General features: G+C 30.6%; 1 long non-coding RNA gene across 1 annotated transcript; it reads left to right on the top strand.

Moving 5' to 3' along the window:
* The first annotated feature begins 4,180 nt into the window (after positions 1-4,180).
* On the top strand, positions 4,181-5,710 carry LOC111083647. The gene is made up of 3 exons (XR_002609159.1): positions 4,181-4,255; positions 4,841-5,138; positions 5,591-5,710. It is a non-coding gene; the product is annotated as an uncharacterized LOC111083647 (long non-coding RNA).
* The last annotated feature ends 3,306 nt before the right edge of the window (positions 5,711-9,016 follow it).

Here is a 9,016-nt window from a genome sequence, read left to right as displayed (position 1 = left end):
ATTTAAAACATTACAAGTTAATAATGCCTGAAAATTAGTTTTATTGTTATATATGAATAGTGTGGAAGATAATTGTTCTATTAACTGTTATCTTGAGGAAAATCGTATTATTTAGATTTTAATTTTACTGCATGTTATAAACTCCAGAAAAATCAATTTATGTATTTCTTTGAGGAACTCTGTCTTTTTTAATCACATTTGTCTCAACCAAACATTTATTTTTATTGTGATCAATTCTGTTCAAGTTGACAGAGCCCTCGGAAGTACAATGTCGGATTCAATGTTCATTTTTACCATTATTATTGGAATATCAAAACATATGACGATAAAATACTAATAATAAGTTTATTTGGATTCTAATCTACCACTTATGGTATTAAAAACTATTTCATATATTGACTTTTGAAAAACAAACCAAAATTAGGGCACTTATTTAGTACAATAAGCCTAACTTACCAGAGTGTTCATAGTTTGGAGTTTCAGTAAGCTGTTAACCCGGCTACAAAAGTAGAACTATTCAGCGTATGGCAAGTAGAGAAGTCTTGGTTCTTTTTATACTTCCAGAAAACGTTTTTTTTTCGTGAACTGTGATCTATAAGACACCAAGGCCTTATACACTGGCCACGAAGTGTACATGTTTCTTTCTAAAATGCTACATTGGGCTGGTACGTTACTGTAGTCAATGTCATTCCCTGCTCCACGTTTCACCTTTACCTATACGGTGTGGAAAATGTATCAAGGTTTTAGTTTTAGTTTTCCTGTAAAAAATATAATGGCAAGCACCTTACTGCACAAAAACAAGTTTGTTAATATTCTCAAATTATACCACCCTACTACAACTGTGCATTGCTTTAGCGGAATATCATGTATTTGTTTTGTATTCAAAAGTATATGGTGACCTGATATGATAACCAAGACCCACGTTAAATTCCTCACATATGATTGGGAGTAACAAAAGTCTGTCTTCGTGTTCTAAATGTTCTTTTTTTTTCATAACCTAAAACGTGTATACAATGTTTAGAAAATCAAAACACTTTGGCGTAGCAAAGAGAGCGTGACTATTTTATCGCCTGTCATGTTCAAAATAATAGTACTACAAATTAACCTTGTATATTAGCAAGATAGCAGTATCATAAGATTTTAATCAGATAGCGTGTCATTTTAATAGCTATAAAATTTAATTTTTGATCGTAATATCTTAAATAACACTCTGATCATATTTAAAACAAAGTAAAATTGTTAATACATAACTGTCATCAGACAAGAAAGATTATTATATGCAATTCATAAACCAAACTTATTAATAACAGCTTTGCTAAGTCGTAAAATACAAAGATAGAATCAAAGATGTCCATTAAATTTATCGTATAAAAGGAAAATATTTAATAAATGAAGAAAATCTGATCCAGACATTTAATTTATAAAACTGTGGACACATTTCCTTGCCAATATTTGAGCAAGGAATTTTTTAATTGTAGTATAAATAAGAAAACACCACAAATTAAACAGTTAATTGAGGATAACACATTACTTACATCTTTTCTTGTTTATGTTCAAAGAGAATGACGTTTTCAAAAACGCTGAGTGTAAGTATATGATTGTCTTCTAAATCATTAGATACAAAGCTAATCCTTATTACAGTCTGTACTTATCAAATACGTTTTCTCCTATTCATCCATAGTGCTTATTTATGACGGAAGTATGAAGGTGTTGGGGATGTTTAATTTTAGGGTAAAGATACTTTTCAGTCTTAGGTTAAATTTAGAATTCTTTTCACCAGCACATCCGTGTTTCCAGATTCTGTTTCATTTAGTAAAGATTATAAATCGAAGTCACTTATCACACGTTTTATGTTGCCTTTGACAATAACTCTGGCTACAACTTGTGTAAGAGTGGCTTTCAAACTTGAAGCTTTGTACTGGCAGTTACGGCTTGTGTTTTAGTGTAAAACGTTGAGTGTCTAGTTAAAAACAAAATAACAAATTTGGTGTTATAATGGTGTTTATTTCTACTATTATGTTGGTAACAAACACATTTGAGAAGAACGACATATTGATAAGAAACATAGCTAGTCACGACCCATTTTGCGTGTAAAATCTGCACTGCGAAAGGGTCTCAACACTCTACTCACTATACAACTGAGTTATCTGGACAACCCTAAGCTAGGTAGTACATATTACTCTACTCATTATACAACTGAGTTATCTGGACAACCCTAAGCTAAGTAGTACAGATTACTCTACTCATTATACAACTGATTTAGCTGGACAACCCTAAGCTAAGTAGTACAGATTACTCTACTCATTATACAACTGAGTTATCTGGACAACCCTAAGCTATGTAGTACAGATTACTCTACTCACTCTACAACTGAGTTACCTGGACAACCTTAAGATAAGTAGTACAGATTACTCTACTCACCATACAACTGAGTTATCTGGACAACCCTAAGCTAAGTAGTACAGATTACTCTACTCACTATACAACTGAGTTAGCTGGACAACCCTAAGCTAAGTAGTACAGATTACTCTTCTCACCATACAACCCAGTTAGCTGGACAACCCTAAGCTAAGTAGTACAGATTACTCTACTCACTATACAACTCAATTAGCTGGACATATTTTTGATGTTTTCATTTCTATCAATCAAGATTATTGTCTAATCTTTCGGCTAACGAGTTTGTACTTGTGGATCTTTACAATTCGGTTCCAACACAACTATTACTGACAATATAATATAAAATATATACAACATAAAAAGATAAACGTATGTGTTCTAACTAGTTGTAGTTAATTTTATATTTTCGTTAAAAGCGACATTTTGAACAATGCTATGTAATTTTGAAAGAAGTAGTTGAATCAAACAGTTTATAATAACACTGTCAGAGAACGATGGAACTATACATATATATGTGTGTACATACGTAATTGAATGCTAAGACTGAGAAGTAAACACAGTACAGAAATACATGATTGTACACTTGAACAATTAACCCTAACTACCAAAAAACTTAACAGTATTCGACCAAGTATTTAATAAATCTAGCTAAAAAGCTATTTAACAAAGGACAATAAAACTAATCTCAGAAAACAATTTATAATAGAACATTAAGATTGAATCGTAAGATGGACAAACTTTTGAACAATCAGTTATAACATAGTGTAATCCATACCAGACAACCAGTAAATTTAAAACATATAACTTAAATTTCAGATTTTTTATATCTACCTGAGATACAAACTTTTACCTTTTATATATTCATTTTGATCGTTTACTTAATTCGGGTTTTAAAAAGAAAAATACAACACAAAATATATATTATTAAACACCCAATAATAAAGCAGAAAAAAAAAGTCCAAATAATGCTAAAGATTTAATTTATTTGAAATTAAAGCTCAAACTGCTAACACGGTTTTATTTGTCACTATTAAAGTTATTAGCCGATATTATAATTATTCAGATGTCGGATGTTTTCCAATCTTCCAAATTGAAAATGAATTTAAATGCTAACTATTATATATGTTTTGCTTGTTGTACTTTCATAAAATCTTAAACTCCGTTATATCAGGATCTTTCAAGGTATATAAAAATGACTATCTTACAAATACAAGCTTTAATTCATTGTTTTTGGTCACAAGGGTACGACACAACCTTATGAAACTATATTTACTGCAAACTATAGTTACATTATCAGTTGTATTTCTATAAATAATTGAAGAACATTAAAACATCTCGCTTTTGCCCAAATAATCTTATTTCATAATGCATGTCAAGTTTTACCACCAATGTATACGGTGTTCTTTTTTTTTCCAGTTTTACTGTTCAGTTCAAATGTTATCTTATGATTTTATTTATTTTGTTTTGAATTTCGCGCAAAGCTACTCGAAGGCTATCTGCCCTAGCCGTCTCTCATTTAGCAGTGATAGGCTAGAGAGAAGGTCAACACTACCCTCAGCCAACTCTTGAGTCAGTCTTTTACCACAAATTATGGAATTGTCTATCATTTTACAACGCCCTCACGGCTGAAAGGTCGAGCATGTTCGATGACGGGGATTCGAATCCACGACCTGCAATATTAAAGCCTTTGATTTCCTCGTACTGTCTGATATTATCTTTCATCTATGGAAACAGTGAGAAATAATCCTAGTATAAATATAAGAGGAAGAACCGTCCCTTCACATCATATCCAAGTCTTGAATACAAAGTCTGTGTTTGTGGACAGAGATCGTTCTTATTTCTCAACATCATGAAGGTTGTAAGTATGATAAATACATCAGTATGTAGTGCTAGTCTTGTTGTTATCATTTTCAAAAATTGCTTTAATGTTATACAACTTACATTTAAGATATTTAATACTAACGCATTATTTCTGAGGGTTGTTAAATTTCGAAAAGTAATATATATATCTCAGATTGTAGTTTGAGTCCAAAGGGATTAAATCAACCTTATCTGATGCTTGAAGTTATTTATTTAAAGAATTTCGATAAATTATTTAAAATATCCAATTACTGTCATTCTTCCAATTTCTACGTAAAGAAAACTTCTAACATGTTCACTCAGTTTTCATCAGTAGGTCATTTAGCACCAATGTTGAGCATTACTTCTAATAAGGGGTTATTCTACGTTCAACAAGGTTCCATATTTATTCACATCTTTTACCAAAACATAGGTAGCAACAACAGAAACATAATCTACGAACTGAATGTTGTTTCACTTCAAGGATGAAAGTGAGAAAACAACAACAACAAACAATAATAGTTTGCAAAAATAAAACAAAAGAGACAGATCCTTGGATTATAATTAAGATTTTAAGGACACTAATATTCTTGGTTAAATATAGGTCGTTGTCGTTCTCCTGTTGGCCGTTGGTGCTTTTGCATTGGGTGAAAAAGGCTATTCCTACAGCACTGGTGACTCTTCTGTGACCGTACAGCACGACACTTTGCCCTACTCTGGTTACCAAGGGCTCCACAACTACGCCCATCCGGGTTACAATACTTATCCGTACAACCAGTACCAAGGCTGGAACTACTCTCCACGCTATTATAGTGGTTACAATTACGGATTGGGTCTCCACAACTACGCTGGCCATCCAGGATATTATGGGGCCCTCGGCCGTTTCTATTAAGTCACGAAACGTAAGTTCACCAACGTGTATGTATTAGTTGCTTTATATGTTGGGTAAATTAAAACTTCTTTTGTCATATTAAACATGAATCGAAGAATAAAAACCTTACGTTGAAAACAGCTAAAAATTGGCAAAAGCATTTACACATATAAATGTAATTTTTATTTATTTACACCAATTTTCTATATAATTAACTATTCCAAACCAACTAGATATGATGCTGAATGACCGTAAAAAACATCTTCCAATTTTAATGATGTAAGAACTATTTAGACAAACTATTTTTAAACTATTATAGTTTTAACATCTCTAAAAGTATTAAAATAGTTTGACGAACCACAAAACAATAAAATAATATATGTTCTAAAGAATGACTACTAGATATGAGGTTAACATTTTACTCCAGTTTTTATATGGATTAGATGAAGACTTTAAAGGTTATAAAAAGTGATTTATTTCCAGGACTTTGACCTCGTGATTACCGGTACTTGCTTGAAAAAGGATGAATCTTACATTTGTTTCCGGAAACAATTATAATTGGAACACATTGTTACATTTCTTCAGATGTGTATGAATTAATAAACTTTTCTTTTTTATATCCCGTATATCTTAGTTTGTGGTTATCTTTATAAAAATAATATAAAACCATTTTTATTGGATATAATTTGAGAAGTTACTTAAAATACCAACGAAAGAATCTTAACAGAACTTTGAGCTTTAAAAGTGTGGTTATTATTTTATCAAACAATATAATTAATACACTTTGTACATTAAAATACCGATATATCATCTCTCAATAATAACTCATTATATCCTTAATCTATATAAATATATTATTGACCTTATCTTATGTCGATAAAGAAACACGAGGAAAAAATTCTCTTTTCAAGTATGTTAATTATAACATTTCCCCCTCTATTCGTTTTATTAATCAAATTATTAATAATACTAATTATTGAAACAAATTATGTCTGGCTATAACAAAAAATAACATATACATGTGTGTCCACAAAATGTACGTTAACTAATAAATTAGGTTCTTCAGAATAATTCGAAGTATGAATTTGCTAAATACATTTCCACTTTACCTTAAGGCAGAATACATGTACCCAATTGTATAAATATACATTTCCACTTTGCCTTAAGGCAGAAAACAGGTAGCCAATTGTATAAATATACATTTCCACTTTACCTTACTGCTAATTTACTGTAAAACTTCATAAAAATATAAAACAACACCCAGAGTAAAAAGGTACCTGCTAAATATCGTACTGGTTTTATTGTTACGAACATTGAACAGTTAGCTATAACACAGTATAATCCATACCGGACAAACTTTTGAACAATTAATTAGAACATAGTGTAATCCACACCGGACAAACCTTTGAACAATCAGTTATAACATAGTGTAATCCATACCTGAAAAACTTTTGAACAATCAATTATAACATAGTGTAATCCATACCGGACAAACTTTTGAACAATCAGTTATAACATAGAGTACTCCATACCAGACAAACTTTTGAACAATCAGTTATAACATAGTGTAATCCATACCGGACAAAGTTTTGAACAATCAGTTATAACATAGTGTAATCCATACCGGACCAACTTTTGAACAATTAGTTATAACATAGTGTAATCCATACCGGACAAACTTTTGAACAATCAATTATAACATAGTGTAATCCATACCAAATATTTTTCTCCAGATTTTGCCTAGAAGAATTTCTAATCTTGATTTACAGTACAAAGAAATAGAAACACATCACATTTAGCCTTGATGTCACGTCGAACTCTTAACACTCACTAACTAGCTCGTAGTTGCACGTCTTACTTCTTCAGCTCATGTTAAATGTGATTCTAATTTCAGGGACTTTCTGAAAGACGTAGAATGACCAACTTTTTATCTAAATGTCCTTCCTCTTCAGATTAGGTGTATTTTTCTAAAATTCCACTTGTGTTCAGCGTGAACACGAAGAAAGATAAAAAAAGATTTCTAACACAATAAACTTATGTCATCTTTACTGACCTTGTTTGTTTGACGAATAACAAAATGCAGTTTATCAAGATTGAAGATTTCGGTGGTTTTGTCATGAGCTTTTAGAAAACCCTACATTTTCCGAACTAGGATCATTTTGTTCTTTTATATTTCTCTGGATATTTTTATTTTCACAATATATATTCAAATATATGTTTGTGAATGTGTTTGTGTTTGTGTAAATTAAGGATGTATCCTTGAAAAGAACAAAACGTTGTCGAAATTATATCATATGGATGATTTCACAAGAAGAACATGTCTTTTGTATTCTAACAGAATAACACGTTGATACTACAACAAAACCAAGGTTTATAAATAAAATATAAAAAAATAACATTTACTGTCTTGAGTTATTGGTAATCTTGAGATTATCGAGTCTCTACCATTATAGTTACAAATACATCTTATTTAAACTTATACAACGTACTTATAACAATACTTGCAGAAACAGTAAGACAAACAATCTGAATGTTGTTTATATTTATGAATTCTTGTATCATCGTATTTATCATGTTAACGCCAGAAATGGAAATCAGAAGAAACCAGTGGTGTATTTTCTAATTTGCACACAATGCCCGTAAAATCAATATTGCTAATGCGTAAGCACATTGAAGTGTTTAATCAGTATTCCATTAACATAACAAATTAGTTACTAAATAATTACTTTGAATCATATTCATAAAATAAACATGATTTTTTGGAAAAAATGAAGATATATATTTGATTTATTAATTAATAATGATTAAAGTTAATGTATGTGAAACTCCACACCAAGTATTCTAGTGTGAAATTAAAGGTACTGGGCACCGCTAAGTTTGCCATGACTGTAGATCCAAGGGTTCTGGTTAACAATCTGGTTGCTGATAAAACATGTTCCGGGGCCGTGAGTACACTATAAAAGAGTCACATAAATCTCAATATTCCATCAGATAAGAAAAGCGTGAGAGTTGGAGGTGGGTGCTGTTCTAACTAGCTTATCAGTTCAAAATTAGAGAGGGCTATGTGCTGGTAGCCCTTGTGTATTTTTTATGACATTCTAAAATAAACAAATAATAATATAAGAGAACAACATCACATATTTTCCCTGTAAGTGGTTTAAATTAATGGTTCTTGTGGCTTGTGTAAATTAAGGGTTTGCAATCACAACGGTTTCCATGTAGCGTGTGGGTTTATGTTTATATAATATATAGATAATTTAATACAAAAATATAAGTGTGTGATATGATAAACAAATATGTAGTAGAAACTTAATGTTTCTAAAACATACATATATTTATATATATATACAATATGTTTTTATCATTTTATCAAACTGTTTTCGATTTTATTATAATATTCTATAGATCACTAATATCGATCACTTAACATGCCACATCATTATCAATATAAACACATGTTACATGGAATTCACCTTTACATGCTGCATCATTATCATTATAAACACGTGTTACATCGATATTTTTGTTTCAAAAGTCGTCAGTTCTATTTATCCTTTTTATTTATATATATATATATATACATATATCCAAATATGACACAACATTTATATGAATTTTAAGTAACATGAGCTTTTGATAAAGAAATTATCACATTTTTTTACGATTTTAACTATAATTAAAGGAGCAGGACAAAAGCAGCTGGATCATATAGATACGAGAGAAATAACACTACGGTATGGACTTCAGAATGTTAGAATATATTATCTGGTAGATTAGGATCCATAAAATAATAGTGATTCACCCGCTTGTAATCTCCTTTCACAAGACTTGAACGTGAAGATTAGAAATATAACATTAGTAAGACAACCAGCCATCAAACAGGAAGTGACGTCGTGTATACAAGACAGA

This window comes from Limulus polyphemus, unplaced genomic scaffold, assembly GCF_000517525.1.
Source record: "Limulus polyphemus unplaced genomic scaffold, Limulus_polyphemus-2.1.2 Scaffold10494, whole genome shotgun sequence".
Taxonomy (NCBI): Eukaryota; Metazoa; Arthropoda; class Merostomata; order Xiphosura; family Limulidae; genus Limulus; species Limulus polyphemus.
Note: the sequence above shows the minus strand (reverse complement) of the source record. Positions and strands in the feature narration are given on the sequence as shown.